Raw genomic sequence first — 19,298 nt, 5'->3', positions numbered from 1 at the left:
TCTAGTCTAGCGCTCAAGGCAATTTAGCGCGTGTTAAAGCCCTAACGCGGCTTAGTAAAAGGAGCCCAAAGTGTTATTCCTTGTTGCTTATCAAACCTGTCAATTCTTTCTCTATTATACAATATACAGTAAACATGGAAAGGAGCCCATATTTAAACTGAGTCCGCCCAATGACGATTCACACACGTTTTCTTACTCATTTTTTTCTTCTTGTAAAAGATGGTTAGCAAGTTGTCCTTTTCTGTTTGATAGTTCTGATTACCAGTCGAAGTCTGTGTTTCGTTCCTTGGATAGGAGAATTTTTTGCATTACTAATTGCATTGCACACTTCTCCTTCCATATTTGCTGTGATAGGGGATTAACAGAACCGCGAATACAGAAAAAACGTGAATAACTTTTTCACATGTTATTCGCTGTTTTCTATTAAAAACCATCGTGAATATGGTGAAACCGCGAATAACATGGTGGGAGACCTGGCCTATTCCTGAAGGAGAGGCAAAACACGGTGAAGAAAGTGCTGGGAATCAGCAAATTTTCTCTGTAAACGCTTGGAATCAGCGATTTCTCTATGCAAGCGGATGTAATTTGGGGGGGGAGGAGCCAGCAAGCTAGAAACAGTGAATAATTGAAACCGCGATTGCTGAAACTGCGAATACAGAGGGAGAAGTGTATACTGAACATAATATACAATGCATCCTGTATATACCACATTTTATTTAGTTACAATGTCTACAGCAAGCTATCGATTTCACAATTAAAACAGAGCACAAAAGGGAAAAAATAGTTAAGAAAAAACTGGGAGCCTTGGGTATTTAGAACTTTCCTTTCCATTGTGTAAATTTCAGTTCGTTCTGGCCTTGCTCTGATGAATTTGCACTTGGATTCCTATGGATGGCAAGAAAAAGAAATCAGTAATTAAACTTAAAAGAGAGGGAGGTTCTGATGGCTATAATATACAGGGCATCTTTTACTAAGTTGTGGTAAATATCTAAGAGAAGAGGAAGTATCAATCTAGTGCAAATTACTGAGAGAAAAGATCAGCAAAGAATATTACAGATCGTTAACATTGATGAGTAATGCACAAAGCTATTATTCTGCTTGCCATTCTGAGTTTTAGAATTCTAGACTTCCCTTTTTATAGTCCCCTACCCCATCCACCTTGTAAATCCCTACCTGAACAATATGCATAGATTCACTTTTGTCCTGTGTGTCCTTGTTAATTAGATTAAAAGCTTTTTCAAGCAGGGACTGTCTCTTGAGTGTTTAATGTATAGCGCTGCATGTCTGGTAGCGCTATAGAAATAATAAATAGTCGTGGTAGTAGTAGTTCTCATAAAGATCTTGAAAAACTGCACACATGAGAAAGAAAGAACACTCTTCCGTGCTCCTGTGCGGATGAAGACCCAAATGGTCCATCCAGTTGTTCCAACCTTACCCTCTCTTTAAATTACTGACGTAATTTAAATTTTCCTTCTTCTTAGCTATTTCTGGGCCAGAACCCAAAGCTCTGCCCGGTACCGGGCTTAGGTTCCATCTACTGCAGCCTCCGTCAAAGCTCGCTCCAGCCCATCTAAACCATACCAGCCATCGAAGCCCTCCCCAGCCCATGCTGAGACATTACACTCCAAGAGCTGAATAACGAACGGCTCTTATTTAAAAAGATGATAACCTGTAAAGCTACTATCATAGGCCTCCAGGCATGTTTAACAGCATCAGCGGACCCATAGACACAGAAAATGTTGAAGTATGAAGCTAAACTTGAGGGACCTCTGGTGACATCAGTCCCAGGTATAAAAGGCTAGAGATAGAACTCCAGGAAGCCTAAGCAACAAGAGGCGGCTTACCCCCTCCCCCCCCCCCATAAAGTGCTGTACCATTGGTTCTGATTTCAGTCTCACTGGATGGCAAAAAAGGGCAAGGTACAGACCTGATGAGTTTTGGGTTTAAGGTCCATAAGGCAAACCTAAGAGTCCCTGTGGTAACCTTCTCTGAACAGAAGTGTACCAGTAGGAAGAGGAGGCAGCTGTGGGAGCGGGCTGTGCCACAACTGATAGAGAGCCCGCTGCTGTTCTCACCTTAAAGAGCTTGGGTGGTGGCTAGTGAAGAAAGGAAGAATGGTTTTGTAAGAGGCAAATTGGCTGTTACCATTTACTCTTGAGCACCCAGGTAAGCTGTTCAACTCAGCTGTTGGGTATGTGGCAGCAGTGGTTCCAGCATAACCTGCGATCCTCCTCAACTCTTGCAACAGCACATGCCTTGCTCAGTTAGAGTTGGAAGCGGTACCGGTGCTGGCTGCAGGTATGCCTGGCACCCCCCTCCCATTAACACAAGCAAAATATTCATTCAGGTTCACTGGCTCCACTGCAAAACAGGGGATAGTTCAGCTGCTGGTCTGGTGACAGCCACTCTGGACTTTATAGGGCCACCTTCTGTCCAATCTACTACTCCCTCTGGCCGGCAGGCCCGCCTCTTCAGAATGGTGGACCTTCCCCTTCCCAGTGCATTCTGGGATGCACCAGCGAGGGTCCTAAGGTCCTGATTGGCCCAGGCGCCTAAGGCCCCCCACCCCCCTGCTGCGTGCCCGCCCCCTTCCCTTTCCCCGTACCATTTTAACTTCTCCTGTGTAAGCAGCATGCCCATGTCAGTTTTGTCTTGCCTTTTGACGTCACTTCCTAAGCGCAGGTCCCAGACGAGACGTCAGAGAGAGCGGCAATGCTGACAAGATTGTGCCTGGGAAGTTAAAAAGATATGGGGGAAGGCAAGGGGTACATGCGCACAGCAAAAGTGGAGCAGGGTGCAGAGAGGAGGAGGGGTGTAACGCCCAGAGCAGACCACCCCCCCCACCCCCGCACCTCCCTTAGTGCCACTGATTGCCCTGGACCACCCCATTCTGTACTCTCTGTCTGTTCAGTGTCCTCTCCATTTGTATTCTGTAATTCGCTGGCCATCCAGCCTCTTCACTGTAACATGTTAATACTATATTCTAGTTCGCTGATTGTTAAGATTGTAATTCATTGGTCTTTAAGATTGCAGTTCGCTGATTGTACAGCTCTCTTTACTGTGAACCGCCTAGAAGTCGTAAGATTATAGCAGTATAGAAAAATAAAGTTATTATTATTATTATTATTATTAATATTGTGTCGTCTAGTAGCAAAGTTTAAGGGGAGCTGCTACTTAACTGGTTAGTGGCAATATTCAGTATACTAACCAGTTAAGTAAGTGCCTAAAGTTAGGACAGCAAAAAGACTTTTCTAACTTTATATGCCAGGTTAAAACCAGGTGCCTGGTTATTTATTAATAAAACTTCTCCCTACCTATATCTAAGGGGGAGAGGATGCATCAAGGTGTGGTAAAGTTCACCCTTTACTGCACCTTGATGCCTCATGGGATTCAGCAACCTGCAGTATCCCAGTACTGAAGGTTGCTGAATCTCATCTTATAGGAATAACGCTGCTTGCGAGCCACCTCACAAGCAGTGTTATTCTTGTGACCCAGGAACATCAGACTATGCAAACCCGCATTTCAATGATCCTCGAGACAAAACCCCTCCATGTAATGACCCCCTGCTCCCAACCCCCTTCTCTAGTGGCTACCTTCAATTTCCATGGTGATTCACGGGATGTCTGGGGGGGAGGGAGGGCGTGGTGGCATCCAGGAGCTTAGCCCCATAGCTCCTGGCCACTCTGGTGCCGCTGACATAACTGTGCCCCTAGTGGCAGCCTTGTGGAACTACTGCTAGGGAGTCGTATTTTGCATCTCATTACTTAGTAACATGCAGTGACTTAAATATCACAACTCTATTTTTGGCCCTGCAGCGTTAGGGCTCTTTAAGTCATGGTAAGGGTTATATACTGCAACTTAAAGCTCTAACACTGTTTAATACAGTTTGAAAAATTTAAAGAAAATATACCATATAAATCTGTCCCAATAATGTCTGTCTTCCTCAATTATATGCTGTAAATATCACTTCCAGGTTGCCATATTAACCCAGATATTCAGTGCTGGAAGCCAGATGTGCTCAAGCCTTTAATATTCAGGGTTAATTCAGCTCTTGGCTGTGAGTGGCTTACAAGCTGGTTACCAGTGTGGACTGAATACTGGATTCCAAAATTATATGACTGGGTGGTGGTTCCCCTGGAACATCCAAAATCCTGTCATTTGACAAATAACTTTGGGCATATAATAAATTATACATCCAAAATTTTAAAAATAAACTGAAGAACCATGGGGTGGAAGGAGACGTTCATAGATGGATCAAAAATTGGTTGGCAGGTAGGAAGCAAAGGGTAGGAGTGAAGGGCCACTACTCTGACTGGAGAAGGGTCACGAGCGGTGTTCCGCAGGGGTCGGTACTCGGACCGCTGCTGTTCAATATATTTATAAACGATCTAGAAACAGGGACGAAGTGCGAGGTAATAAAATTTGCAAATGACATCAAACTATTTAGTGGAGTTGGAACTAAAAGGGATTTACAAAGGGACCTGAACAAACTAGAAGAGTGGGCGACGAGATGGCAGATGAAGTTTAATGTAGAGAAATGTAAAGTCTTGCATGTAGGGAAAAGAAACCCGAAGTACAGCTATACGATGGGAGGGCTGGTAATGGGTGAAAGTACTCAAGAAAAGGACTTGGGGGTAATAATGGACAAGACAATGAAGCCGTCGGCACAGTGCGCAGCAGCCTCTAAGAAGGCAAATAGAATGCTAGGTATTATCAAGAAAGGTATTACAACCAGAACGAAAGAGGTTATCCTGCCGTTGTATCGGACGATGGTGCGCCCGCATCTGGAGTACTGCGTCCAATATTGGTCACCGTACCTTAAGAAGGATATGGCAATATTCGAGAGGGTTCAGAAAAGAGCAACGCGATTGATAAGAGGTATGGAAAACCTTTCATATGCTGAAAGATTAGAGAAACTGGGGCTCTTTTCCCTGGAAAAGCGGAGACTCAGAGGGGACATGATAGAGACTTACAAGATCATGAAAGGCATAGAGAAAGTGGAGAGGGACAGATTCTTCAAACTTTCGAAAACTACAAGAACGAGAGGGCATTCAAATAAATTAAGAGGGGACAGATTCAGAACCAATGCTAGGAAGTTCTTCTTTACCCAAAGGGTGGTGGATGCCTGGAATGCACTTCCAGAGGGTGTGATAGGACAGGATACGGTATCAGGGTTCAAGAAGGGATTGGATGAATTCCTGAAGAAAAAAGGGGTAGAAGGGTATAGATAGAGATCATTATACAGGTCCTGGATCTGATGGGCCGCCGCGTGAGCAGACTGCTGGGCAGGATGGACCCCTGGTCTGACCCAGCAGAGGCACTGCTTATGTCCTTATGCATTTGGTGCTGCTGCCAATCATAACAGTGAAAGACTAAGGGGTCCTTTTACTAAGGTGCACTACCTGTTTTAGCGTGCACTAAACGCTAATGTGTCCATTATATTCTATGGACGCATTAGCGTTTAGCGCATGCGCCTTAGTAAAAGAGGGGGATAAATGTCGACTCACTAAATAACCCCCCTCTTTTATCAAGCTGCGCTAGAGGTTTTTAGCGTGGGCCAGCATGGTAAGTGCTCTGACGCTCATAGAAATTCTACGCGAGTCGGAGCACTTACCGTGCCGGCCCGCGCTAAAAATCTCTAACGCAGCTTGATAAAAGCCGGTGAAAGTGACAGTTCTGCACATGTTGAGATCACATTTTGCAGGGTAGAGGTTTCAATCTAAATGAAAATATGGCGAAATATACTCACCTCTAAAGCATAACTAGGTCTTGGTTTAGCCACTTAGCATTTGGATTCACACATACAATCTTTCCATTCTTTAATGTAACACTGAAAGAGAAGAAGATACTTACACAGTAAAACCTTGGATTGCAAGTAACTTGGTTTGCAAGTGTTTTGCAAGAAAAGCAAAACATTTTGTTAAATTTTAACTTGATATTCAAGCAATGTCTTCCAATACAAGTACATACAGTATACAAAACATCACAACTGAGCCGATGGTTCTTCTCTCTGATGCTGCAAGAGTGTATTGACAGTTCTAAACAAGCAAAGTCTTGCAATACGAGTACGTACAGTACACACGCGTCACATCATCACAACTGAGCCGATGGTTCTTCTCTCTCTAACGCTGCAGGAGTGTAGTGACTGTTCTAAATGAGCGAGGTCTTGCAAAATAAAGTACGTATAGTATTTTGTATTAAAAATTTTGGGTTGTGGAACGAATCTTCTGAGTTTTTTATTTCCTATGGGGAAGTTCGCTTTGAAACACGAGTGCTTTGGATTACAAGCATGCTTCTGGAACAAATTATGCTCGCAAACCAAGGTTTGACTGTATTTGAGAGATAATATAAATTGCAGCTTCCCTACCTCCAAACTAGTGCACCTCAATGAAACCAATGCAGACACTGTAACCTACAATCTCTAGAATAAAATCTAAGGGAATAATGAAACTAGACTATATGTAAATTCTGCCCCATTTTTAGCGCATGTTATTTTGAAGCTTTCATGCAAAGAATAGGGGATTTATGCATTTGGCAACAGCTGTTAACCTATTTACAGTAAGGGGGGGGATTCAAGAAAGGGGCACTAAGGGCCAGATTCTGTAATTGGCGCCACTGTCAACGGCCACCTTAAAAGCAGCTGCTGATTGCATGTCAATCACACCCCAGTTACAGAATCGCACCCCCAGCAAAAGGTAAGTGCCAGAAATGTAGACCAGGGTTTTCTATGCCTCCATTTCCGGCGCCTACCTTTGATGTGATTCGCACCTCCATAGATGTTTTAGGCTGCCTAACCCCACTTCCGGCATTTGCCACACCCCCGGTGGCATTAGGCGGTCTATAGAGCCTACAGAGGTGCCTAAAGTGTCTACGGAGGTGCTGATTTTTTAGGCACTGGTAAGTGCCCTGAAACTCAGTTAAAAACATTGTTTAAATATAATTTTTTTTTACCGAACTTGGGCGCATACTGGTGCCTAAAAAAAACCAATGCCATTTAGAGAATCCAGGCCTAAGAGCATTAGAGTGTGCAATTGCAACTGCTAAAGATGCCCATCCACTATAATAAAACCCTTAGAGCGCACGCACACTTCAATCTCCGTGCATCCGTACTTCGTGATCCATGCTTCCGTGCCATGTGATCCGTGCTTCAGTGTCTGCCTCAGCTGATTTCCTGCCCTGATCTCCAATGCCAGTTGACTTTGTGCCTTCTGACTGCGCTGCTGCGACGCCTCTTCTTCTCACCCACCGGACCAGCAGCGGCAGCAGACGTGGTTTCATCAAGCAGCCACGGGGCATTTGCTAGGCTGGCCCACTTCGATAATGCGAGGCTGCCCGGCCTAGCAGATGCTGGATAGGGAGCAGGGAAGAGAGAAGGGGTACTACTGGACAGGGGGGAGGTAAAAGTAAGGGAGAAGGGCTACTACTGGATAGGGGGGAGCAGGGAAGGGATGCTGCTGGACAGGGGGAGCAGGGAAGGGATTCTTCTGGACAGGGGAGCGGTAAAAGGAAGGGAGAAGGGTTACTGCTGGACAAGGGGAGCAGGGAAGGGGTGCTACTGGACAGGGGCAGGTAAAAGGAAGGGAGAAGGGCTGCTGCTGGACAGGGGGAGCAGGGAAGGGGTGCTGCTGGACAGGAGGGAGAGATAGAAAGAAAGAAAGACAGACAGACAGTGGGCAGGGGGAGAGACAGAAAGAAAGAAAGACAGGCGGGGGGCCCATCATTTTTTGACACCCCCATACCCCACCTTATTTTTTGGTGCCCCCTCCCCATCCCGCCATCTGTATGAAAAACATGATTTAACCCATCCTCTCAGGTCTCAGCTATGGCCCAACAACTCTTCCGGACCCCAGAGTTTACCTAGCTGGGGTCCGCTCACCTTCCTGCTGCCTTCTAACTCCTTCTCTGGACCCTCTTGTGCTCTTCCTGGCCCTCTGAAAGTCTTTGACATGCTCCCACACATCTGGCCTAGTCCTGCTCCTTCTGTGCATGTGCCATCAATCCTCCAGCAAGCAGCTGACTGCTACCTCATCTTCAGCGTTGCCAGGAGCCCCCGAAGAATCACGGTAGAGCCACAATTAAACCTCCTGCCTGCCCTGGGATTGCAGCAGAGCTACAAACCTGCTTCCTGTTCTCCCCCACCTGGAAGTTCCCAGATCATGACCCCAAGGCCGGGAACACCCCTTTCATGCTTGCACCTGGGGCAGTAAGCCCCCCCCGCGCCCCTCGGTACGCCACTGATTATGTACAAACATGCTAGCATGCTCTAACTTCTAATGACACCCATTATTTTCCTACTAGTTTTTTAGCCCATTACATTAACAGGTGCTAGGTGATAGATGTGTAGGCTTAGGCATTTGTTTCTTTCTTTCTCTATCTTTCTTTCTTTTTGTCTCTATCTTTCTCTCTCCTTGCCCCCTTTCTTTCTTTCTCTCTGTCTTTCTGTCTCTCTCCCTAGCCCCCTGTCTGTCTGTCTTTCTTTCTTTCTGTCTCTCTCCCTGGCCCCATGTCTGTCTGTCTTTCTCTCTGCCCCTGTCTGTCTTTCTTTCTGTCTCTCTCCCCCTGTCTGTCTTTCTTTCTGTCTCTCTCCATGTCCCCTGCCTGTCTCTTTTTCTTTCTGTCTCTCTCCCTGGCCCCCTGCCTGTCTCTTTTTCTTTCTGTCTCTCTCCCTGGCCCCCTGCCTGTCTGTCTGTCTTTCTTTCTGTCTCTCTCCCTGCTCGCTATCTGTCTGTCTTTCTTTCTGTCTATCCCCCCTGTCCATCAGCACCCCTTTCCTGCTCCCTCTGTCCAGCAGTAGCCCTTCTCCCTTCCTTTTACCTCCTCCCTATCCAGCAGCACCCCTTCCCTGCTCCCCATCAGCACCCCTTTCCTGCTCCCTCTGTCCAGCAGTAGCCCTTCTCCCTTCCTTTTACCTCCCCCCTATCCAGCAGCACCTCTTCCCTGCTCTCCCTGTCTAGCTGTAGTCTAGCAGAAGAAAAGGTGTCCCAGCAGCGGCAGCGTAGTCAGAAAGCAGAAAGTCAGCCGGCGTCGGTGATCGGGGTAGGAAATCAGCTGAGGTAGGCACTGCGCATGTACAGCACAGAAGCACAGATCACAAAGCACAGACGCACGGAGATTGAAGTGTGCATACGCGCTAAGGGTTTTATTATAGTGGATTAGTTTTATTATAGTGGATTAGTCCATTACTTCAGGTTATAGTTCTTTCATATGTTTTCACTTAAATCAATTCATTTTTCAAGACTATTCATCTTATTGTATGTGTGATTTTGTAGACCCTTGATGCAGGTGTTGCACACTGAAACATGGCTCGTGTTGGGTCAATTAAAACAAGTCTCAGTTCATTGAGTCTCTTTGTGCTTTTTTTTTTTTTTCCTTTTGGATTTCTTGTGGTGTACTTTGACCTTCTCTATGTTTGTTTAAAAGGGGTTTGGAGAAGTTCCTGGAGAAAAAGCCTAGTTTGCTATTGAGATAGACATGGAGGAAGACACTACTTGCTACTATTTGGGTTTTGCCAGGCACTTGTGACCTGGATTGGCCACTGTTGGAAGCAGGATACTGGGCAAGATAGACCATTGGTTTGACCCAGTATGGCTGTTCTTATACACTTGAAGCCTATTTTATGAATGGAAGTAAGCACCTACCTGTGTAACAGGTCAAATATGCACCTATATATTAGGCACATACAAACACACCAGCTATATAATTGACATAAATACTAGCACCTAGACTGTGAAAGAATGCAGCTTATAATATTTTATGATCCATGTGTGAAGACAACCTTACAGCAGCCCGATAAGTATTTAATGGATTATGTAGTGTAGCAGAGATAAAAAAACAAAAAAAAACAAAAAAACAAACAAACACCTTTATTTAGCACTTGAAGTTGAGATGCAGTCAAATGTATCCCTAAAGATCCTATAGACTCCTTAGTCTTGTCTAGGGCTTTTTCAAATTTGTTGGAATATCACCCAATTATCCTCTGTATATACACTGGCATGAATATTTCCTTTCTGCATTCATTTCTCAGTCTAAAAAGGACAATCTCTGGAAGTGTTAGCCCAGAGCCATCAGAACTATCAGAGTTATTAGAGAGGATAGCGATACCGTCTTAAAAGTGGCAGATTTATGCTTATCCAACCAAGCACCACAGAGCACAGTTACTTACCGTAACAGGTGTTATCCAGGGACAGCAGGCATATATTCTCACATGTGGGTGACGTCATCTACGGAGCCCCAGCGCGGACAGCTTTTCAAGCAAACTTGCTAGAAGTTTCAAGTTTGCACACTGCACCACGCATGTGCATGCCTTCTCGCCCACTAGAGGGCGCATCCCACCTCGTGGTCCTCAGTTCCATAACTAGCAGAGAAGCCATCCCCGGGGAGGCGGGCGGGTTGTGAGAATATATGCCTGCTGTCCCTGGATAACACCTGTTACGGTAAGTAACTGTGCTTTATCCCAGGACAAGCAGGCATGATATTCTCACATGTGGGTGACCTCCAAGCCAACCAAAAAAGGGCAGGTGGGAGGATGGCAATTCAGGAAAACAGGTTACGCAACACCGACTGGCCAAACCGGCCGTCGCTTCTGGACAAAGTGTCCAGACAGTAATGAGAGGTGAACGTATGAACCGAAGACCAAGTGGCAGCTTTACATATGTCCTCCATAGGAGTGGATCGGAGGAAAGCAACCGAAGCTGCCATGGCTCGGACCTTATGCCCCGTGACTCGACCCGGGGGCGGAAGTCCAGCCTGAGTATAGCAAAAGGAAATACAAGCAGCTAACCAGTTAGACAGAGTGCGCTTGGAAACAGGATGCCCTAATCGATTAGGATCGAAGGACAAAAACAATTGAGGAACCTTCCTATGAGACCTGGTGCGTTGAAGGTAATAAGCCAACGCCCTCTTACAGTCAAGCGTGTGAAGCGCCGTCTCGCCAGGATGGGAGTGGGGCTTAGGAAAGAACACAGGAAGGACAATGGACTGATTGAGGTGGAAATCAGAAACAACTTTAGGTACAAACTTAGGATGAGTGCGGAGAACCACCTTGTCATGATGGAAGACAGTGAAAGGAGGGTCCGCAACCAAAGCCTGCAACTCCCCAATCCGCCTAGCGGAAGTGAGGGCAATCAGAAAAATCACTTTCCAAGTCAGAAATTTCAAGAGAGACTTGTTGAGTGGCTCAAAAGGAGGTTTCATCAGTTGAGCTAAAACCACATTCAAATCCCACACGACTGAAGGAGGCTTAAGAGGGGGACAAACCCTGATTAACCCTTTCATGAAGCGTGTCACCAAAGGATGGATCGACAAAGGACGCCCATCCAGATGTTGATGGAAGGCAGAAATAGCACTAAGATGCACACGCACAGAAGTGGTTTTCAAACCAGAGTGCGACAGGTGAAATAAATAATCCAAAACCGAGGACACCGGAACCGAAACCGGATCCAGGTGAAAAGACGAACACCAGGTGGAAAACCTGGTCCATTTCTGCGAATAACAAAGCCTAGTCGAAATCTTGCGGGAGGCTTCCAACACCTCCCTCACAGATTGAGACAGATCAGGCGAAGTTAAGGGGCAAGAAACCAAGCTGTCAGGTGTAATGACTGCAGATTGGGATGTAACATGGATCCTTGACTCTGAGACAGCAGAGAAGGAAACACAGGCAGAAGAAGAGGCTCCCTGGTACTGAGCTGAAGCAGCAGGGAGAACCAGTGCTGACGCGGCCACCGAGGTGCAATGAGAATCATCGTGGCAGCGGACGATTTGAGATGTACTAACGTTCGCATGATCAGAGGAAAGGGAGGGAACGCATACAGTAACCTCCCTTCCCAATCGAGAAGGAAGGCATCGGCCTCCAGACGGTCCCGGGAGTACATCCGAGAACAATACAGGGGCAGTTTGCGAGTCTCCGGAGAGGCAAACAGATCCACCTGCGGCGTTCCCCAGCGAGCGAAAACCTCGCGCAGAACTCCGGAGTGTAGAGTCCACTCGTGCGGCTGCAGAAGTCGACTGAGTTTGTCTGCCAGACAGTTCTGTTCTCCCTGGATGTAGACCGCCCGAAGGAAGATGTTCCGGGAGACCGCCCACTCCCAAAGGCGAAGAGCCTCCGAGCAGAGGGGCCAAGAACCCGTTCCACCCTGCTTGTTCACATAGTACATCGCCACTTGGTTGTCCGTGCGAACGAGGACTACCTGATTCTGCAATATGTGGACAAATGCTCGAACCGCCAGAAAGATGGCACGAAGTTCTAGCACGTTGATGTGACACCGACGGTCCTCGGCAGACCAGAGGCCCTGCGTGCGAAGACCGTCGAGGCGGGCTCCCCACGCGTACTCCGAGGAGTCTGTGGTCAGAACCTTGCGAAAAGGAGGGGTGAGAAACAGTAAACCCTTGGACAGATTTGAAGAGTCGGTCCACCAACGCAGCGATTTCCGCAAAAGCGGAGTCACCGCAATGAGACGAGACACCGGATCGTACTCCTGACGCCACTGGGAAGCTAGGGTCCACTGAGGAATCCTCAGGTGCAGCCTGGCGAACGGAGTAACGTGGACCGTCGACGCCATATGGCCGAGCAGCATCATCATGCGCTGGGCCGACACCACCGACAATTGAGAGACCTGACGGCCCATTCGCACCAAGGTTTCCAACCGTTGGGGCGGGAGATAGGAGCGCAGGCGCACCGTGTCCAGCACTGCGCCTATAAATTGAAGAGACTGAGCCGGGCACAACTGTGATTTTGGAAAGTTTATCTCGAACCCGAGGCTCTGCAGGAAGGCAATAGACTGTCGGGTCGCTGAGATAACCCCCTCCCTGGTCGGGGCTTTGATGAGCCAATCGTCCAGGTAAGGGAACACATGAAGCCCACGAGACCTCAGGGCTGCCGCGACCACCACCATGCACTTCGTGAAGACTCGGGGAGACGAGGCTAGGCCGAAGGGCAGGACCCTGTACTGAAGGTGCAGATCTCCCACCTGGAATCGTAAAAATCTTCGGAAGGCGGGATGCACCGGAACATGGGTGTATGCTTCCTTCAAATCGAGGGAGCACATCCAGTCCCCTCCCTCCAAGAGAGGATATAAAACCGGGAGAGACAGCATTCGAAACTTCTCCCGGACCAGGAATTTGTTGAGCTTCCTGAGGTCCAGTATGGGTCGCAAGTCCCCGGTCTTTTTTGGGACCAAAAAGTAACGGGAGTAAAACCCCGTACCCCGCTGGTCCTTTGGGACCGGTTCGACCGCCCGAAGCACCAACAGAGCCCTGGCCTCGGCCAGAAGGATCGGCAGTTGCGCTCGATTGCAAGAGGCCACCCTTGGGGGATGATCCGGTGGCGAGGACACAAAGTTGAGCGAGTAGCCCTTGGAGACGGTCCGGAGCACCCAAGCGTCTGATGTTATCTCGGTCCATGCCATATGGAAGAACCGAAGACGCCCCCCGATGGGAAGGGGATCCTGTGATTTCGCGGAGGGGAACCCGCCCCGTCCGCTCAGCCCGTCAAAAGGAAGGCGCGGGTTTAGAAGGACCCTGCGCCGGAGCTTGGGTTTGTCCCCCTCTGCCTCGCTGAGACGGACGTCTCGGAGGCGGCCTTGAAAAAGCCGGAGTCGACTTCTGAGGGTATCGGCGCGGCGGAGGACGGAAAGGTTTCTGTTGCGGGGGCCTAGGTTTGGGGCGGACCAGGGATGCTAACGAGCGCTCCTGCTCCGACAACCGCTTGGTCACCGCATCTAAGGACTCATCAAATAACTCGGACCCCACACAAGGCAAGTCTGCAAGACGTTCCTGCAGGTTTGGGTCCATATCGAGGGTGCGAAGCCAGGCCAGACGGCGCATGGCCACTGCGAAGGCCGACACCCTCGAAACCAGCTCAAATGCATCGTACACCGCATGAAAGAGGTACAACCGCAATTGAGACAGGTTGGACATAAACTTATCAAATCCTGCTCTTTGGGAGTCCGGTAAGGAGTCTCGATATTGAGGAAGGTCCTTCACCATGCCACGCAAGTAGGAGGAAAAGGTGAAGGCATAATTTAGAACCCTGGTGGCTATCAGGGAATTTGAATAGAGGCGACGACCAAACTTGTCCAGGGTCCGCCCCTCCCTGCCTGGTGGAACCGCCGCAGAAATACGTGAGGGCTGTGATTTTTTGAGGGCAGACTCCACCAGAAGAGACTGGTGGGAGAGCTGCGCCTTTTCAAACCCTTTAGGGGGCACCGTCCTATACTTCGCTTCCATTTTAGAAGGCACAGACGTGACTGTAAGAGGGTTCGACAAATTCTTCAACCAGGTCTGCAGGAGGACTCTGTTGAGGGGAAGCCTAGGCACCTCCCTAGGAGGAGTGGGAAGGTCTTGCTCCTCCAAAAATTCTTTGGAATATTGGGAACCGACCATAAGGTCCAACCCCAGAGCTCGGGCCATGTCCTGAACAAAAGTGGAAAATGAGGACGGCCTGGCTGGAGGAGACGGGGTTCTCGACCTCCCCACCGAGGAGAGGGGAGAGGCCTCATGGGAATAATGAGGATCCCTGACCGACCCCGAGCCCCAGGATTCTCTTTCCAAGGCCCTCGAGGGGGAAGGAGAAGTTCTCCGCCTCGAAGAACCCTTGGGTGAGGACCCCGGGGTCCGGGGGACACTCTCCCACTTCCTCGGCAAGGCGGCCCGGGAAGACTTTCCATGAGGTGATCGGAGGAGCCTCGGGTTGTCGAGGCGCAACTCCGATACCTGCAGCGCCCCGCCCTCGAGCGGCGAGGAACGACCGTGCCTCCGAGGCGAGCCCCGCGGGTGCTTCGTCTTCCTCGAACGGCGCCCCGTCCGAGGTCGCGTCGAGGGCGAGGCGTCCCGGGAAGACCTCGAGGAGGAAGAGGAGGAAATACGGCGCACTCTGCGCAACTTTTCCTTAGGCCGCACACTCCGCTCAGGCGGCCCCCCCCGAGGTCGAGGTCGAGGGCACAGCCGGGGCCGAGGTTAAAGGGGCCACAGTACCCGAGACCGAGGCCACCGAGGCCGGGGCTCCCGAGGTCGAGGGCGCCGAGGCCGGGGCCTCCGATGTCGAGGGCGCCCCGGCCGAGGCCTGCGAGGTCGAGGTGGCCGGAACCGCAGCCCGCTGCAACACTTCCAGGGCCCCCGACAGCTCCAATGAAATAAGAGCTCAGAGGAGGTCCTGAAAGGCCGGAATCCCCACGAAGGTCGGGAGTTCCGGGTCCGGAGCACACTCCCTGGAGGGCGACCTCGGTCTCGAGTATTCCCTCGGGGTGTGCAAAGCCGGGGTCCGAGGCGGGGCCGGGGTCGACCCACTCGCCTTAGCCGGAGCAGAGGATGGCTTCTTCGCTGACGGGGATGGAACAGAGGACTTACCCGAAGCCGGTTTTCCCGAGGACGCCTTCGAAGTCGAGGGCCGAGGCGAAGCCGAGGACGCCGAGGCCGAGGTCAAGGCCGGGGCCGAGGCCGAGGCCGACGTCGAGGCCTTAGCCGGCGCGTCCACGGCGAACAATTCCGCCATTCTGGCCTTGCGGCGGCGGAGGGCTCTGGCCTGAAAAGTCGCACAGCGATTACACGAAGCTGTCGGATGATCCGGCCCGAGACAAACAATGCACCACCGGTGAGGGTCAGTGATGGAAAGTAACCTCTCACACCGGCTGCACTTCTTAAATCCCGTAACAGGACGGGACATCAACGGAAAAGGAGGCCGGGAACGACCGACGTCCCGCGGCCACGGCTGCCGGGAGCCCCCGGAGCCCAACGAAAAGAAAAATTTTTTTTTTTTTTTTTTTTTAGAAACGAAGGAAAAACACAAAAAAGAAAGGAGCACCGCGAACCGATCGAAAAAACGAAACGCGGCAGCAGAAAGGCATACAAAACTGGAGCTCAAATCCACAGGGCTTTCTGGCTCCGCGGAAAAAATTGAACTGAGGACCACGAGGTGGGATGCGCCCTCTAGTGGGCGAGAAGGCATGCACATGCGTGGTGCAGTGTGCAAACTTGAAACTTCTAGCAAGTTTGCTTGAAAAGCTGTCCGCGCTGGGGCTCCGTAGATGACGTCACCCACATGTGAGAATATCATGCCTGCTTGTCCTGGGATAATGCTATTATTGTAATAAGCAATATCTCTGTGAAATTTCTTAACCTTAATGAACCTAATTTCCTTATGGGATTAGGGCTTTTTGTAGTTATATAACCACACTCAAAGCGGTTTACATACAGGTACTTCAAGCTTTTTTCTCTATCTGTCCTGGTGGGCTCACAGTCTAACGTACCTGGGGCAGTGGAGGATTAAGTGATTTTCCCAGGGTTTGAACCCACAACCTCAGGGCGCTGAAGCTGTAACCACTGCGCCACACTCTCCTTATGAAATTGTTCCAGTGACAAATTATTCACAAGCATAATTCGCTTAACAGAAGCGTGAGTAGCAAATTAAGGACATAGGTTCAAATTTAGGAAACAAAAATAAAATGAAAATGAAATATGAGTTACTTCACTAGACTACAATTTAAAGGAAGAAGAGATAAGATAAAACAGCCTGGAGAAACCTTACGAGGAGAAAAACTAAAGACAAAAAGTTAATGGCCTAAGCATAATAAAGCTCAAACCCCATTCAAAAAGACGCTGTAATGATGCCCATTCAATTCCTGAGGTAAATTTGCCCTTTTTTTATGTATGAGAATACATCGCATGTTAAAAAAATATGTCCTAATTTTCTTGAAGGGGCATGTGTGAGGGTGGAGAGTGGGCGTGACAGCGCTAATCAGTGTCTGAGGCATTGCTTCACACTAATTGATTATCACGAGCTTGCTCTTGAACCCTTACCATCTACAAAATAGTTATTAGTAGGGGCTCATGCTTTTTTTTAAAAGGGCCACGCACCAATGATGAAATTTGAGCATGGCCTTGAATTTGGAAAATATCAACACACTCTATCAAAGGTCACAGTATTTTCCAGCACCACGACTATGATAAGCCCGATGGCCACACTGAAACTAGAAAAGCCGCTATTTTAAACATGTGGCCATTTTTCTTGAGAGGAGCTGTTAGCAGGAGCCTCCCCCTGATGCAGCGATATTTATTTATTAATTTTATTATTTATATACCACTTATATCCTAAGTGGTATATAAATACCGGGAACAACCGGACGTCTGGTAACTCTATCCAGATTAATGTTATACCCCAACAGGGAAACCCTGTTTTACTATCGTGGGAGTGTGTGGCACAGGGGTTAGAGCTACAGCCTCAGCACCCTGAGGCTGTAGGTTCAAATCTTTCGCTGCTCCTTGTGACCTAGGGCAAGTCACTTAATCCCCTCATTGCCCCAGGTACACTAGATAAGAGTTTGAACCCACTGGGACAGATAGGGAAATATAATAAAGTACCTGAATGTAAACCACTTAGGATATAAGTGGTATATAAATAATCCATTCCATTATTTATCCGTCAGCAGAATAATTTACAGAGTTTAAAAAAATTATTGAAGAAGCATCTTTTCTGTCAAATGAAGTATTGTATTTTAATTTTGTACTTTGAGTTTTCCATAGTGTGAAGAGCGTTGGCTGCACTATTTTTCTTTTCTTCGTTTCTAAGTTTTTTCATTTCTAAGTTAGACAAGTTCCTGCTGAACCAGAACGTACATAGGTAAGGCTAGAATTAGTTAGGGCACTGGTCTTTGACCTAAGGGCCGCCACGGGAGTGGACTGCTGAGCACGATGGACCACTGGTCTGACCCAGCAGCAGTAATTCTTATGTTCTTATGTGCATTGTCCTGTTTATACTTTTGTATGCATTTGCTGTGATCCGCTTTGGGGAAGGCGGGATACAAATAAATTAACTATGAGGAAAAACGGAATCAAAAGAGGCTGGAAAATCGATTTCAGTGACTCGAAAGAGTTAAATTGCCATATATAATATATGCATCTTGTTTAAGAAGTGAGGACCAATGGCTAGTACTGTGGTAAACACAAACACAGCAAAAGAATACCAAGACAGAAAAGAATAAAGTTTTTTCTTAGACAAAACCACAAAGTAAAACCCAACTGAGTCGCTTTTTTCTGCCTCAGGGGTAAAAGATAAAAATATAAATTAACTAATATGTAGATGGTGGTTTTTAATCCAGACCCACAACTTCATGAAATTAAAACCACACTACACTTGTAGTTAGATGCTATCGTGCATCCCATGTTTCTGATTTTATGAAGCTACGGTCTGAATTACTGGTACAAAATGCAGCGGTCAAACTAATTTTCAGGTTGAAGAGGTTTGACCATGTGACTCCTTTCTTCCGACTCCTACATTGGCTGCCAATGGAGGCATATGTGAAGTTTAAGTTCAGATGTTTCTGCTTTAAGGTACTGTTCAGTTTAGCCCCTAAATATATAACTGACCTTTCCACCTTCCCAACCAACAGACATAAGAGAAGCTCATACCTGAACTTTGTATCTTGACCGGCTAAAGGATGTAAATTCAGAAGCCATCATCAACATCTTTTCTCATATTGTGACAAACCTAGCACCAGCACTAGTTTTGCCCCTAATAAGATATGGTGCAGAAGAGCTGACCAGGTTAATTCTGGTGACCAACTTGAGGCTGACCTCCCTTGCCTATACGACCAGAGCAGTGGTGATCTGGATCAGGGGCAGGCAGACTGGCAGCAACAGCAGGCTGTTCATAAGTCAGCTAGGGTAGCCAAAGATAAACTAGGTGAGCCTAGGAAATCTAGGCAGAACAAACAAGAAAAGCCTGCAATAGCATCAAAGCCCATCTCCCTCTACAGGCTGAAGGGGATTGACTGTGGGCTGATTAAAAGCAGGCTGAAGCAAACAGCAGGGGGAGGAGAGAGTGATGAGGGTGAGTCACTTCAGCAGCCCAAAGCAGCACAAGAGCGTTGGAGCCAGGCAGGAAGGACAGAGGTTCCAGATTGGCCAATGCAGGAGGTAGAAGAAAACCTCCCCACCTTAGACTTCCAGATCCCTGAATGTGTGGAAGGAATGGAAGTGCAAGATGCTGGCCCTATGCTAGAGAGCCAGATAGAACTCATGGACACTAACTGAAAGGCAGTGAGTAGCTGAGAAGCAGCTGGTGTTTTTTTCTTTCTTTCTTTCTGAGCAAGAAATGTCTTAGGAATTTACTGCCTGTCTTTGAGCTAATCATTATTTGTGGTGTCACACCACTGGTGTGAGAAGTATACTTACCTGAATGCTGATAGCTGTCTTTCCTAAAGTAAAGTTTGGAGCTAAAGAACTTGGGAACTGAATGAATGAGTTTTTGTTTTGAAACCTTACTGTGGCTACCGTTTTCCTGGTAGTGTAATCACCTGATTTCCCAC

The 19,298-nt window shown here is 48.1% G+C and overlaps 1 long non-coding RNA gene across 1 annotated transcript in view; it reads right to left on the bottom strand.

Moving 5' to 3' along the window:
* Positions 1-595: 595 nt before the first annotated feature.
* Positions 596-19,298, bottom strand: part of LOC117357173 — a 38,179-nt gene continuing 19,476 nt past the window's right edge. The window contains exons 3-4 of the long non-coding RNA XR_004538777.1: positions 5,750-5,830; positions 596-885 (exon numbers count right to left, since the gene is read on the bottom strand). This is a non-coding gene — a long non-coding RNA (uncharacterized LOC117357173). The remainder of the gene's footprint in view (positions 886-5,749; positions 5,831-19,298) is intronic.

Source organism: Geotrypetes seraphini, chromosome 1 (genome assembly GCF_902459505.1).
Source record: "Geotrypetes seraphini chromosome 1, aGeoSer1.1, whole genome shotgun sequence".
Taxonomy (NCBI): Eukaryota; Metazoa; Chordata; class Amphibia; order Gymnophiona; family Dermophiidae; genus Geotrypetes; species Geotrypetes seraphini.
This window is presented reverse-complemented; position numbering and strand designations above follow the sequence as displayed.